Genomic DNA, 16257 nt, shown 5'->3' with positions numbered 1-16257 from the left:
TTTTGACGAGGTGGGTCCATCTGACGAGGCTGAACCGGTGCACCGGTCCCGGGAGCTTCCGCCCGGTTTCCCTCCAGCGGATTGCCGGTTCCTACTCCTGGAGTGTTGAAAAGGTCTCTGGCCTCAAAAACCGGAGGCAAATGGGATCGGTACTTCCTCCTCATGACTTCCTGCGATGCACTCTGGTCCAACATGAGCATGTAGGCTTGTGCGTAAATCTGAGAATGGGTTTTGTTTAACCGGGTGCTTTGGGTGAGTTTTCTACGTGGGTTTCTTTAGTTCGGGTCTTACTGGGTGGAGTCTGACTACAGTTTAGTTTGGTTTAGTTTACTGTAGGAAGTAATTGGGTTTGGGTGGGTATGGGCTGAAACAGTTCCAGTTCAAAACAGTTTTTACCCGTGGTTAACAACCGGTGTGTGAGATCAGTTTGTATTCATATAGTTTATCCCGGTGTGGATGGCCGCTACAACTCGCGTCCATCGCGAGGCTCAACAAGTCAACAGACTGTTGGGAGGAAGCTACGGGGTCACCTCAGCCAAGCCGGCTGCGCTCGCCCGCGAGGATGGGACTCCACTCCGGCGCTCGATGCCCTACAGGCCACCGTGTTCCCAGGCATCTGCGTCGGCGTGTCCGTCCACCATGCCGCCTGCCATCACGCCTCTTCCACTCTCTTCGTCCAGACCTAGGCCGCCGCATACCACCTCGGGGATGCCCTCGACAGTGCCGATCCTTCCCAGGCCGTGCTGCTGCTGCCGCCGCCCGTCCTCGACCGCTCCATCGTTGCCAACCCTGACGACCTGCTCGGCAAGACACTCGCCGGGATGAGCCGCCTTGCGTCTGCCTGCTGCGGAGCCAGTGCGTGGGCGTTGAAGGCGCGGCGCACAGCCACATGCTGTTCTTGACAGAGTGCCGGTCGAGGCTGGCGCCGCCGCTCCCCGCCGAGTACTTCGGCAACTGCTTGCGCCCGTGCTTCATGGAGGCCACGATGGAGCGCCTGATGACGAGCGGTGGCTGCGGTGCCATCGGGGCGGCGATAAGGGAGATGGAGCGAGGCGTGCTGGAGGGCGCAGAGGGGTGGCTGGGGCAGGTCATGTCGGTGCTGCCGCAGCGGCCCATGTCGCCGAGCTCCTCAACCACAGAGCATCTGACTGACATCGCTCATGTCCGTGTGTGTGGTGACGAGGAGTTGGCTTGCTCTTGTAAATTTGATGAGTATGTAATGTATGCTTTACCAATATCTAGTAATTCACAAGCTGACCACAGCCCAGCGCTCAACCCATTTGAGCCAACAGTTTTAACCCATTTCAGTTGATGGTTCCAACCCACAGGTTGCCATTCGGTTTGGTTCAGTTTGGGTGGAAAGATGAAACAGGTTTGGTTTTAGTTGGGCTGAGGAAAATATCAAACAATTTAGTTGAGGTTGGGCTGCCATGTTTATTTGTTCGGGTTTGGTCCAAATATGGTTTAGTTATTAAACCATTCTCAGGTCTAAAGCGGCCCGCTCTGCAGCCATCCTGGTGTCCTCAGGTGCCAGATCTGCCTTGGCCTGGGTGATCTATTCCTTCACTTTTGCAATCTCGGCATCTGAACGCCCTGATCCGCTGGATTAGCCTCCGCCATAAGCACAACCAATGCATCAAATAGCACTGATAGAACTTGAGTCGGCGGGCGCACAGGGCCTCCTGCCCCGACAGCCGTCGCCGCTGCTGAACCAGAGGTTGTTGTCGCAGTGGTCGAAGAATGAAACGCTGCTTGTGTGCCAGTCATGAAGATTCCAACCCGGTTGGGCAGATCAGAGGAGTCCGGAATACTGTCGCCATCGGAACAGCCCCTAATCCGTCCGTCTTGTAGCTGATAAAGAGATTCGGTTTCTCCGGTTGATGACTCGTCATCGGAACAAACGGCGGTCTCGCTGCGAGATTCCGATCCATCCTCATAACTCACTCCATGGATGACCCCCACGAAGGCACGCTTAAAGGCCGGTTTAACCCGAGCGGGTCACGCACGCTGAGCCGTCTCGACGAGGTCGGTGCAAACGTCCGGCTCAGGGCCCGGTTCACCAATCTTGCCAATGAAAACGTGAATGCCACCAAAGGGGACCCGGTACCCGTACTCAACTGAGCCGGCCTCGGGGCCCCAGCCTGCGTCGTCGATGTAGAGCTTGCCGCGACGACTCTTAGTCATCCGGCCTACAGCGTAGCCCTCGAGTCCTTTAAAGCGGCCCTCCAAGAACCTGAAACCATCATGCGATAGCCCCACGGTGGGCGCCAACTGTCGTGGTTTTGTCACGGCAGATGTCCTAGAGAAAGGACTTAGTCGTGGAGCCATCGCGACGGGTTAGCTTGAAGGGGTTAAAGGGGACACAGGGACGCAAGAGAGTTTATACTAGTTCGGCCCCTTCAATGAAGGTAAAAGCCTACGTCTAGTTGTGATGGAATTGATGGGGTTTCGATGACCAGGGAGCAAACAAGCTTTGCATATGTCTCGAGTTGTTATTTGTCCTTGAACCGCCGCCGGGTCGTCCCCTTATATACACGGGTGACGCCCGTCGGTTCACAGAGTCCCAACACCGGTCGATATTCGTATCCGAGTTGGTCTCTCCTTATTCCTAACTTATAATACAAGTTTATATACAAATACCGGTTTACAGCTACAAGTCTTGAACCGACTACGGGCCTTAGGTCCTCATCTGTCTTCTTGGGCTTTAGCACTCTTGAACTACTGATGAAGTTGACCCGGCCCAGATAGGGCGGTTTACGCCCAACAGTAATATCCCCAACAATTCCCTTTGGGGGAAGTACGTCTCCGTTGGAGCGGTGTGGAGGCACAATGCTCCCCGAGAAGCAACTAGAGCCACCGTATTCTCCTCACGCCCTCACACAATGCGAGATGTCGTGATTCCACTAGTGGTGCCCTTGAAGGCGGCCAGCGAACCTTTACAAGCAAGGTTGGGGCTATCTCCACAACTTGATTGGAGGCTCCCAACGATACCACAGAGCTTCACCACAATGGAATGTGGCTCCGAGGTGACCTCAACCTTCTAGGGTGCTCAAACACCCAAGAGTAACAAGATCTGCAAGGGATTAGTGGAGGGAATCAAATTTCTCTTCGTGAAAGTGTAGATCCGGGCCTTCTCAACCAATCCCTAGAAAATCAGCAAGTTTGATTGGCTAGGGAGAGAGGTCGGGCAAAAATGAGCTTTGAAGCAACAATGGAGCTTCGGGGAAAAGAGGTAGGCCTTCTTGGAGAAGAAGACCTCCTTATATAGTGGGGAATGAAATCCAACCGTTATCCCACAACTCAGCCCGCAGAGAGTGGTACTACCACTCGAGGCAGCGGTACTACCGCTTGGCCAAGCGGTAGTACCGCTGGGGCTGCGTAGAGAGAGTAGAGGGAAGGGGCAAGAGAGAGAGAGCCCCCCGCCTACTATCGCTCCTTCTGCCGCCCAACCCGACACAAGAAGCGACAATCTCGAATCGAGGCGGTACCAGCGCAGAACTGGATCCGTACTACTGCTGATGGCCATGAGCCGTACTACCGCTGTGAAACAACGGTACTACCGCTTGATGCTGTCAGCGGTGCTACTGTTGGCTCCTCCATGTGCCACTTCCGCCATAACGGTATACTCCAAGGAAAAGGGAAGGAGCTGGGGGATGCGAGAAAGATGTGTACGTGTTGATTACACCCTAGCCTTTCCGATACGTACCCCCTCTTGATAATAAGGTGTCTCCTACGATTCAAGTCCACCAAAACCGAAACGAAAGAGACGACACCGTCTTCACCTTGAGCTCTGAGGGGAAAGAATCGTCTCGTGCCAATGAATGAATATCTGAAATGCTCAATTGCTACCTCTTGAGCTTGCATTGGTTTTTCCCTTCAAGAGGAAAGGGTGATGCAACAAAGTAACGTAAGTATTTCCCTCAGTTTTTGAGAACCAAGGTATCAATCTAGTAGGAGAGTACGCAACAAGCCACCGAATACCTGCACAAACAAACACCAACTTGCAACCAACGACAAAGGGGTTGTCAATCCCTTCACGGTTGTTCGCAAAGTGAGATCTAATAGAGATGGATAAATGGTAAAGTAATATTTTTGGTATTTTTGATTTATGGAACGGAAAGTAAAATATTGCAAAGTAAAGTAAACTAGAATTGTAGATCAGAAACCTATATGATGGAAAATAGACCCGGGGGCCATAGGTTTCACTAGTGGATTCTCTCGAGATAGAAATTATTACGGTGGGTGAACAAATTACTACCGAGCAATTGATAGAAAAGCGCAAAGTTATGACGATATCTAAGGCAATTATCATGAATATAGGCACCACGTCCATGTCAAATAGATCGAAATGATTCTGCATCTACTACTATTACTCCACACATCGACCGACTCCTGCCTGCATCTAGAGTATTAAGTTCATAAGGACAGAGTAACACATCAAGCAAGATGACATATGTAGCGGGATTAACTCAAGCAATATGATGAAAACCCCTTCTTGTTATCCTCAATGGCAACAATACAATACGTGCCTTGCTGCCCCTACTGTCACTGGGAAAGGACACCACAAGATTGAACCCAAAGCTAAGCACTTCTCCCATTGCAAGAAAAACCAATCTAGTTGGCCAAACCGAATCGATAGTTCGAAGAGACTTGCAAAGATATCAAATCATGCATATAAGAATTCAGAGGAGACTAAAATAATATTCATAGATAAGCTGATCATAAATCCACAATTCATCAGATCTCGACAAACACACCGCAAAAGAGTATTACATCGATTAGATCTCCAAGAACATCGAGGAGAACATGGTATTGAGAATAAAAGAGAGAGAAGAAGCCATCTAGCTACTAGCTATGGACCCATAGGTCTGAAGTAAACTACTCACGCTTCATCGGAGAGGCAATGGTGTTGATGTAGAAGCCCTCCGTGATCGATTCCACCTCCAGCAGGATGCCGAAAAAGGACCCAAGATGGGATCTCACGGGTACAGAAGGTTGCGACGGTGGAAAAGTGGTTTCGTGGCTCCCCTGGATGTTTTTGGGGGTATAAGAGTATATATGGGTGAAAGAATTAGGTCAGGGGAGCTATAAGGGGCCCACAAGGTCGGGGGGCGTGCCCCACCTCCCTGGGCGCGCCCTCCACCCTTGTGGCCGCCTCAAGGCTCCTTTGACATGTACTTCAAGTCTCCTGGGTGTCTTCTGGTCCAAGAAAAATCATGGCGAAAGTTTTATTCCGTTTGGACTCCATTTGGTATTCCTTTTCTACGAAACTCAGAAACAAGAAAAAAACAGAAACTGGCACACTGGGCTCTAGGTTAATAGGTTAGTCCCAAAAATCATATAAAATAGCATATTAACGCATATAAAACAACCAAAACAGATAATATAATAGCATGGAACAATCAAAAATTATAGATAAGTTGGACACGTATCAAGCATCCCCAAGCTTAATTCCTGCTCGTCCTCAATTAGGTAAATGATAAAAACAAAATTTTTGATGTGGAATACTACCTAACATATTTATGCATGTAATTCTCTTTATTGTGGCATGAATGTTCAGATCCGTAAGATACAAAACAAAAGGTTAATATTGACATAAAAAAACAATACTTAAAGCATAATAACAAAATAATTATGTCATCTCAAAATAACATGGCCAAATAAAGCCTATCCCTACAAAATTATATAGTCTGGCTATGCTCCATCTTCATCACACAATATATTCAAATCATGCACAACCCCGATGACTAGCCAAGCAATTGTATCATACTTTTGACGTTCTCAAACCTTTTCAACTTCCACGCAATACATGAGCGTGAGCCATGGTCATAGCACTATAGGTGGAATAGACGGTGGTTGTGGAGAAGACAAAAGGAAGGAGATAGTCTCACATCAACTAGGCGTATCAACAGGCTATGGAGATGCCCATCGGTAGATATAAATGTGAGTGAGTAGGGATTGCCACGCAACAGATGCACTAGAGCTATAAGTTTATGAAAGCTCAAAAAGAAAACTAAGTGGGTGTGCAACCAACTTGCTTGCTCATGAAGACCTAGGGCATTTGAGGAAGCCCATCGTTGGAATATACAAGCCAAGTTCTATAATGAAAAATTCCCACTAGCATATGAAAGAAATATCATAGGTGACTCTCTATCATGAAGATCATGGTGCTACTTTGAAGCACAAGTGTGGAAAAAGGATAGTAACATTGTCCCTTCTCTATTTTCTCTCAATTTATTTGGGCCTTCTCTTTTTTATTTGGCCTTTCTCTCTCTTTTTATTTCCTCACATGGGACAATGGTCTAATAATGAAAATCATCACACTTCTATTTACTTACAACTCAAGAATTACAACTCGATACTAGAACAAAAATATGACTCTATGTGAATGCCTCCGGCGGTGTACCGGGATGTGCAATGAATCAAGAGTGACATGTATAAAAAATGATGAACGGTGGCTTTGCCACAAATACGATGTCAACTACATGATCATGCAAAGCAATATGACAATGATGGTGCGTGTCATAATAAACAGAACGATGGAAAGTTGCATGGCAATATATCTCGGAAAGGCTATGGAAATGCCATAATAGGTAGGTATGGTGGCTGTTTCGAGGAAGGATATGTGGTGGGTTTATGGTACCGGTGAAAGTTGTGCGGTACTAGAGAGGCTAGCAATGGCGAAAAGGTGAGAGTGCGTATAATCCATGGACTCAACATTAGTCATAAAGAACTCACATACTTATTGCGAAAATCTATTAGTCATCGAAACAAAGTACTATGTGCATGCTCCTAGGGGGATAGATTGGTAGGAAAAGACGATCGCTCGTCCCCGACTGCCACTCATAAGGAAGTCAATCAAAAAACATCTCATGCTCCAACTTCGTTACATAATGGTTCACCATACGTGCATGCCACGGGACTCACAAACCTTAACACAAGTATTTCTCAAATTCACAACTACTTACTAGCATGACTCTAATATCACCATCTTCATATCTCAAAACAATCATAAGGAATCAAAATTCTCATAGTATTCAATGCACTTTATATGAAAGTTTTTATTATATACCTCTTGGATGCCTATCATATTAGGACTAAATTCATAACCAAAGCAAATTACCATGTTGTTTAGAGACTCTCAAAATAATATAAGTGAAGTACGAGAGTTCATCAATTTCTATAAAATAAAACCACCACTGTGCTCTAAAAAGATATAAGTGAAGCACTAGAGCAAATTTGCCTAGCTCAAAAAATATAAGTGAAGCACATAGAGCATTCTAATAAATCACAATGCATGCGTGTCTCTCTCAAAAGGTGTGTACAATAAGGATGATTGTGGCAAACTAAAAAGCAAAGATCAAATCACACAACACACGACAAGCAAAACACATATCATGTGATGAATAAAAATATAGCCTCAAGTAAAGTTACCAATAGACGAAGACGAAAGAGGGGATGCCTTTCCAGGGCATCCCCAAGCTTACGCTTTTTGACATCCTTGAATATTACCTTGGGGTGCCTTGTGCATCCCCAAGATTAGGCTCTTGCCACTCCTTATTCCATAGTCCATGAAATCCTTACCCAAAACTTGAAAACTTCACAACACAAAACTCCAACAGAAAATCTTGCAAGCTCCGTTAGTATAAGAAAATAAATCACCAGTTTTGTTACTGTTGTGAACTCATTCTTTATTTATATTGGTGTAATATCTACTGTATTCCAAATTTTACATGGTTCATACCCCCCGATACTAGCCATAGATGCATCAAAATAAGCAAACAACACTCGAAAAAATAGAATCTGTCAAAAACAGAATAGTCTGTAGCAATCTAGAGATTTCGAATACTTATGTAACTCCAAAAATTCTGAGAAATTAGGAAGTCCTAGATAATTTGTTTATAAATCCTCTTCATAAATAATCAGTATTTTATCGCACTTCTGTTAAAAGTTAAAACTAATCTCCTGGGTGCAAAAGTTTCTATTTTTCAGCAAGATCAAATTAACTATCATTGTAAGCTATCCGAACGGTCTTACTTGGCACAAACACTAATTAAAACACACAAAAAACACATCTAACCAGAGGCTAGATGATTTATTCAAAGCAAAACACAAACTAAAAAGTAAGAACAAAAATAAAATTGGGTTGCCTCCCAACAAGCGCTATTGTTTAACGCCCCTAGCTAGGCATAAAAACACGAATAGATCTAAGTATTATCATCTTTTGCATGCAAATCTTCAATCACACACTTATGACTCTTGGGAGATTCTTTGGTTTTACAGAAGATCAAACTCCTAGGCAAGAAATCAAGAGATTCATTCGTGACGATAGGTTCCTTAATAATATCGAGAAAATTGGGGTGAATACTAATTGATTTGAGATCTTCATTATTTTTACTAGAAGAGTCACCCTTATTCTTAGGAACATAAGTAAACTTGGCAATCTTGGTAGGAGGAAGATTTTGAGTAGTTTTAACGGAGGAAAAAGCGGAACCCAAGTTGGTAATAATATCTTCTAGCTTGCCAATTCTAGTAGAATCTTGATCTATATTTTGATTAACTATTGGTTCCTTTTCCTTAATATTCTTTAAAGTAACTCTACTTGAGATCCATATTGAGTAATCTGATTATGAATCTTTTTATCCAAATTTTCAATCAACTCAACTGAAGCAATTTTATTTTCAATAATGTCCAATGTTTGCATAACATGTTCCAAAGTTAAAATAGTTCCATTAACCAAAAGAGGTGGCGGGCCTAGCAAATCTATCATGGCATTATAAGAATCGAAAGTATGGCTCCCCAAGAAATTTCCCCCGGTAATGGTATCTAGAACATATCTATTCCAAGGTGTAGCACCTACATAGAAGTTGCGAAGAAGAACAACAGTAGATTGCTTTCAAGTAGATCTATTTTGAGCATTGCAAATTCTATACCAAGCATGTTTAAATTTTTCTCCTTCCCTTTGTTTGAAATTAAGAACCTCATTATCAGGAGTGCTAACAAGGATAGGAGCACTAGCCATCGAAGCGAAATAAACACGCAGAAGGTGAACGAAGAAGACGAACGGAAGGGAGGCCAAGAAAAGGCGAATCTTTTCGAAAATCGTTTTAGAAGTGGGGGAGAGGAAAACGAGAAGTGAATGGCGAATAATGTAATGAGAGAGATGAGAGTTTAAGATGGGTACTTGGTATGTCTTGGCTTGGTGTAGATCTCCCCGGCAACGGCGCCAGAAATCCTTCTTGCTACCTCTTGAGCTTGCGTTGGTTTTTCCCTTGAAGAGGAAAGGGTGATGCAGCAAAGTAACGTGAGTATTTCTCTCAGTTTTGAGAACCAAGGTATCAATCCAGTAGGAGACTATGCAACAAGCCACCGAATACCTGCACAAACAAACACCAACTTGCAACCAATGACAAAGGGGTTGTCAATCCCTTCACGGTTATTCACAAAGTGAGATCTGATAGAGATGGATAAACAGTAAAGTAATATTTTTGTTTTATGGAACGGAAAGTAAAAGATTGCAAAGGAAAGTAAACTAGAATTTGTAGATCGGAAACTTATATGATGGAAAATAGACCCCGGTGCCATAGGTTTCACAAGTGGCTTCTCTCGAGATAGAAATTATTATGGTGGGTGAACAAATTACTGGCGAGCAATTGATAGAAAAGCGCAAAGTTATGGCGATATCTAAGGTAATGATCATGAATATAGGCATCACGTCCGTGTCAAGTAGATCGAAACGATTCTGCATCTACTACTATTACTCCACACATCGACCGACTCCTGCCTGCATCTTGAGTATTAAGTTCATAAGAACAGAGTAACACATTAAGCAAGATGACATGATGTGGCGGGATTAACTCAAGAAATATGATGAAAACCCCATCTTGTTATCCTCGATGGCAACAATACAATACGGCTGGACAGGTCTTCGAGCCAACTTCATGCCTTGCTGCCCCTACTGTCACTGGGAAAGGACACTGCAAGATTGAACCCAAAGCTAAGCACTTCTCCCATTGCAAGAAAAACCAATCTAGTTGGCCAAACCAAATCGATAGTTTGAAGAGACTTGCAAAGATATCAAATCATGCATATAAGAATTCAGAGGAGATTCAAATAATATTCATAGATAAGCTGATCCTAAATCCACAATTCATCGGATCTCGGCAAACACACCGCAAAAGAGTTACATCGAATAGATCTCCAAGAACATCAAGGAGAACATGGTATTGAGAATAAAAGAGAGAGAAGAAGCCATCTAGCTAGTAGCTATGGACCCATAGGTCTGAAATAATCCACTCACTCTTCATCGGAGAGGCAATGGTGTTGATGTAGAAGCCCTCCGTGATCGATTCCCCCTCCGGCAGGATGCCAAAAAAGGCCCCAAGATGGGATCTCACGGGTATATAAGGTTGTGGTGGTGGAAAAGTGGTTTCGTGGCTCCCCTGGATGTTTTCGGGGTATAAGAGTATATATAGGCGAACGAATTAGGTCAGGGGAGCTACGAGGGGCCCACAAGGTCGGGGGGGGGGGCGCCCCACCCCCCTGGGCGCACCCTCCACCCTTGTGGCTGCCTTGAGGCTCCTCCGACTTGTACTCCAAGTCTCCTGGGTGTCTTCTGGTCCAAGAAAAATCATGGTGAAAGTTTTATTCCATTTGGACTCCGTTTGGTATTCCTTTTCTCTGAAACTCTAAAATAAGGAAAATAAAAATAAAAACTGGCACTGGGCTCTAGGTTAATAGGTTAGTCCCAAAAATCATATAAAATAGCATATTAATGCATATAAAACAACCAAAACAGATAATATAATAGCATGGAACAATCAAAAATTATAGATACATTGGAGACGTATCATCAATGCACACGATTAGTCCATAAAAGCATTGTCATCAATCACCAAAACCACTTAGAGAGAGACATGCCCTAACAATCTCCCCCTTTTTGGTGGATTGATGACAACACAGATTTGCGTAAATATATGACAAGAGAATAAGTAAACCCCAGAGACTACAAAATATAGACGGGCTCCTCCTAGATGTGTGCACTTAATTAGGAGTGCCTTCGGAATGCAAAGTACACACATTAGGATCAACACTCCCCCTATATTTTATAGCCTGACAACACTTGCATCTATAATAAGAGAGACATAAGCCAGGATGCAAGGGTGTAGTAAGTGAGCAAAATAGAATCATAAGTTAAGCATGCAACTCACATACTACCAAAGTACTAGACACGCATAAGATAATAATAAGATAGGATAGCATATGTCTCACACCATATGACAGGGTAACCTGGTCTTGTAAGCACAAACCAAAGCAAATGACCAATAAAAGAGTTTGCGAGAGAGAAAGACAAGGCAAATAAGACACACTCGCAACTCGACAAATACCTCAACTCTCTCCCCCTTTGGCATCAAGACACCAAAAAGGGAAAAGAGTGCTACTACGGTCACAGGTGATAGCAAAGCCGACGATCTCCATCATCACATCCCCGCGTGGTCGCCCGCGCCTCCGTCATCAGCAGCCCGCTGCTCAGTCTCTGAATCTGTCCAAGGACAGTGCTGAGAAATCCACTCCTCCTCATCAGTGATCTTGCCCTCTGAACCACTAGTAACCTCTGCACCCAGGTAGAGTATAAGAGCCTTGTGACGGCTGCGTGACTTCTTCTTAGACGCATGTGCCATATACTTCCCGTGAAACTCCATGCAGAAAAGCTTCCTCATCTTGCGCTTGAGCTTCTTAGCCCATGAAGTCTCCACTCCAAAGGGCTCATAGTTCTCATCATCATCAGCCTCAGCCTCGTCAGTATCGAACATAATCTCAGTCTCCAGAATAGGAGTGCCCTAATGCTCCTTCTGTCTCAGATGCTTAATCGCGTGAGAGACCAAGTCACCGGTCTCCAACAAGACACCGGTGTAAGTGTGTGCCCATGCCTTCTCAATGAGCAACATCAGGTAGGGGGCATAGATGGGGCACTTGCGCTCAGTGATGGCAGAGAGGAGCTCTGACCACATGACATGAGAAATATCCAAGGAATCTCCTGTGTTGTTGTCCTTCTCATGCTGGCAAAATAGTAACATGTCCACGAGGTACGAATGCACCATATCCAAGTTTGCAATGCGAGGGAAGAGAGTGTTCCTAAAGATGCGATGAAGGATGTCCAGAAAAGGAAACAACTCATAAGTCTTTGATACGTGTCCAACGTATCTATAATTTTTTATTGTTCCATGCTATTATATTATCTATTTTGGATATTTAATGGGCTTTAATATACCTTTTATATTATTTTTCGACTAACCTATTAACCGAAAGCCCAGTGCAATTTGTTGTTTTTTTTTGCCTATTTCAATGTTTCGCAGAAAAGGAATGTCAAACAGAATGAAACCTTCGCGGGGATCTTTTTTTGGAAAAAAATGCAATCCAGGAGGCTTGGAGTGGACGTTAGGGAAGCAGCGAAGAAGCCACGAGGTAGGAGGGCGCGCCCCAGGGGGTGGGCGTGCCCCCCACCCTCATGGGCCCCTCGCAGCTCCACCGACCTACTTCTTTCACCTATATATACTCTCATACCCTGAAACCTTCGAGGAGAGAAATTTGCTGTTTGCTCCACCGACCTACTTCTTTCACCTATATAGTCTAAAGCCCAGTGCAATTTGCTATTTTTGCCTATTTCAGTGTTTCGCAGAAAAGGAATATCAAACGGAATCCAAACGGAATGAAACCTTTGCAAGGATCTTTTTGGAACAAATGCAATCCAGGAGACTTGGAGTGGACGTCAAGGAAGCAGCGAGGAAGCCACGTGGCAGGAGGGTGTGCCCTAGGGGGCTGGGTGCGCCCCCACCCTCGTGGGCCCCTCACAGCTCCACCGACCTACTTCTTTCACATATATATACTCTCATACCCTGAAACCTTCGGGGAGAGCAACGAAACACCTTGTCCACCGCCGCAACCTTCTGTTCCTGTGAGATCCCATCTTGGGGCCTTTTCCGGCGATTTGCCGGAGGGGGATTCGATCACGGAGGGCTTCTACATCAACACCATAGCCTCTCCGATGATGTGTGAGTAGTTTACCACAGACCTTCGAGTCCATAGTTATTAGCTAGATGGCTTCTTCTCTCTCTTTGGATCTCAATACAAACTTCTCCTCGATCTTCTTGGAGATCTATGCAATGTAACTCTTTTTGCGGTGTGTTTGCCAAGAGCCGATGAATTGTGGGTTTATGACTTGATTATCTATGAATATTATTTTATTCTTCTCTGAATTCTTATATGCATGGTTTGATATCTTTGCAAGTCTCTTCGAATTATCAGTTTGGTTTGGCCTACTAGATTGATCTTTCTTGCAATGGGAGAAGTGCTTAGCTTTGGGTTCAATCTTGCGGTGCTCGATCCCAGTGATAGAAAGGGAAATGACATGTATTGTATTGTTGCCATCGAGGATAAAAAGATGGGGTTTATATCATATTGCTTGAGTTTATCCCTCTACATCATGTCATCTTGCCTAAAGTGTTACTTCGTTCTTATGAACTTAATACTCTAGATGCATGCTGGATAGCGGTCGATGTGTGGATTAATAGTAGTAGATGCAGAATCGTTTCGGTCTACTTGTCACGGATGTGATGCCTATATTCATGATCATTGCCTTAGATATCATCATAACTATGCGCTTTTCTATCAATTGCTCAGCAGTAATTTGTTCACCAACCGTAATACATGCTATCTTGAGAGAAGCCACTAGTGAAACCTATGGCCCTCGGGTCTACTATACATCATATAAGTTTCCAATCTACAATTATAGTTTACTATTTATTTTGCAATCTTTATTTTCCAATCTATACCACAAAAATACAAAAAATATTTATCTTATTATCTCTATCAGATCTCACTCTCGTAAGTGACCGTGAAGGGATTGACAAGCCCTTTATCGCGTTGGTTGCGAGGTTCTTGTTTGTTTGTGCAGGTACTATGGGATTTGCGTGTAGTCTCCTACTGGATTGATACCTTGGTTCTGAAAAACTGAGGGAAACACTTAAACTAGTTTGCTGCATCACCCTTTCCTCTTCAAGGGAAAACCAACGCATGCTCAAGAGGTAGCAGTCTTCATCCCCGTCTCGGGGTTAACCTTCAGTGTGCTGTAGGGCTAGAGAACCTGCTTGTGAGTAGAAGTGGCATTCTTGATAGGATGAAAGCCAACCGGGTTTTCAAGCCCCTGATCTTCAGCACCTAACAGTTCCATGAACACCTTCCATTTGACTGAGAGAAGTCTACCATTGGTCATCCAAGGCAATGTCCTTTCCTCATCAGTGCCAAGGTGAACCGTGGCATAAAAATGAGCCACCATATCCGCATCAAAATCCTTGTTGAACTCCATGGGCTTGAGAATGTTTAACTGAGCACACATCTCTAGTGCCTCGCCAATGTTGTTGTCCTAATGTAGCAAAATAGAGCAAGAGCAAGAGAGTGGGATTGTATCGGAATGCTCAAGGGGGTTGCTTGCCTGTCACTTCTGAAGATAACATTGTGTCTTCATCAGTGTCATCGATCGCATCGTCGGAACAACGTCTACCGAGAGGGAATAACACCAACAAAGGAACAGAAACAACATTCAATTCAATGCAATGCACAAGCAAATGAATGATATGACATATTAAGGTACTGAATTGAGCTAATGCAACAGCAAGTCATTTTAATTGAAGTGGAATTCAAACTACATCAAGTTCCAACTCCAAACCTATTTTTCAAATTTACCCTAATCATGTTTTATCCTAAACAGTGGGGTTAACTTGCTCAAACATGCATGAAAAATGTACAGATAGATAGATTGAATTTTTCTGATAATTTTTCATATATAAATCTTTTCATTTGGAGTTACAGATTAGGCACGATCCTTCTCCAAATAGGCAATGTCGATGGAGCGGACATCTACATAGAGTTTCTTATTTGCTTTGAGCACTTCAAAGAAGACTGACCACTGAAACCGGTTCCAGAAGGGGCGGTTAACAAGAGCTGGATCTTGATCTTGAGCATACGGGTTGCGGCGATGGGCCACATAGAACTCCTTAGCAGGTATCTCAGTCATAGACCTGGTCTTCGGCTTGGGCTTGCTCGTAACTTTCTTGGAAGGAGGCTTGGGCTGAGTTGGAGGAACACTAGACGAAGCCGTAGCTGCCTCAGAAGTGCGATAGCGCTTTGATCCTCTAGGATGTGCGGGGTTGATACGATGGACGGGGGGCTCCGAAGTGCCATCACCTGGAACAACACAAACACTAGCAAAGAAAGCCAACAAAACGAGCATATGCCAGTAGAAGAGCAACACAAATCAATGATTGGTATGATAAAAGTGGAGGCCGGCACCCCGAGCGGTAGTACCTTTCCTAGCAAGCGGTAGTACCCTCCAAGGGAGAGGTAGTACCGCCTGAGGCAGAGGACAACGGTCCGGCCACAGCCGCTGCTAGACCCGGTACTACCGGGGGTGCCAAATTCAAAAATACTCCTACCAAACATCAATCCAACTAGTCTAGCAACCTTCAACATCCTACTCAAGCCTCGATTTGGCCAAAAAATGATAAATGCTAAGACTATTACCCCAAAAGCCTAGATTTGAAAACTAGAAGCAACGAGGAGAAGAATGGGGCAATACCAGCATGCATGGCAAGAGTAAGGGGTGGGGATTGATTCCATCGGTTAGAAATGCAAAGGACAGCCCGGAGAAGGCAGCCCGGCGGCGGCCTCCTGCGATGAGTTCGTCGTTGGAGCGAGAGAGGAACAGATGGGGAGAGAAAACTCAAATGGGTATGGGGTAGTGAAACTCCCCCTGCCCGATTCATAACCCCCAGTCCTACCCCGCAGCGGTAGTACCGCTCGGGCGGGCGGTAGTACCGCTTGATGCTACTCAGTGGTAGTACTGCTCGTCCACAGTGGTAGTACTGCCCAGCACAAACTCGACGAGACAGGAAAGGAAAAGGCCTAGCTCCAATAAAAAGAAACACCGAGAAGAGCCAGTGGAGCAACTCAAAGAGCAAAACACAACCAAAAACCAGAGATGCACCCATGGAGGGACTAGAAGCAAAACACAATAAACACAAACCAAACCAACTGGAGAAAAAGGAAAACCACACAACTCTCAAAGAGAGGGCGGTGGCCGAGGCCACCTATGTTTGAGTCACGCGGTATGGCACCGCAAAGATTTTAACCTTGGGACCGTGACCTAAACTCATCTTTGAAGCACAAGTACCATAAAAATGGCTAATGTGAAAGACATGA

Source organism: Triticum dicoccoides, chromosome 3A, assembly GCF_002162155.2.
Source record: "Triticum dicoccoides isolate Atlit2015 ecotype Zavitan chromosome 3A, WEW_v2.0, whole genome shotgun sequence".
NCBI classification, from domain to species: Eukaryota; Viridiplantae; Streptophyta; class Magnoliopsida; order Poales; family Poaceae; genus Triticum; species Triticum dicoccoides.
Note: the sequence above shows the minus strand (reverse complement) of the source record.